Raw genomic sequence first — 436 nt, 5'->3', positions numbered from 1 at the left:
AAACGTTAAAGAAAAAAATATAATTTATTTTTATATTCTTTATTTTTTTATTAATTCTTAAAAATAAAAATTTTAAAAATAAAAAATAAAATATATAATTCAAGCACATTCTATGTATCCTCAAATTTAGGGTGAACGCGTATTGGATTAGATCAAAATTAGATATGGTCAAAATTTCGATCCAATCTACACTAAAATTGTCGGATCGAATCGGATCCAATATCTGTAGTTTTTAAGTTTGGATCCGATCTGCACATTTACGGATTGGATATCGGATATATCCACAAAACACAAATATTTTTAAAAATTTATTTTTATTAAAAAATATTAATAAAATTAAATTTTCAACTATTTTAAATATGTTTACTCTTAAAATAATATTAAATATACTTTTCTTAAATAATAAAATTAAAATAATACAATATATATGATAATC

This window comes from Arachis ipaensis, chromosome B08 (genome assembly GCF_000816755.2).
Source record: "Arachis ipaensis cultivar K30076 chromosome B08, Araip1.1, whole genome shotgun sequence".
Taxonomy (NCBI): Eukaryota; Viridiplantae; Streptophyta; class Magnoliopsida; order Fabales; family Fabaceae; genus Arachis; species Arachis ipaensis.
The sequence above is the reverse complement of the archived record's forward strand: the minus strand, read 5'-3'. Positions refer to the sequence as shown.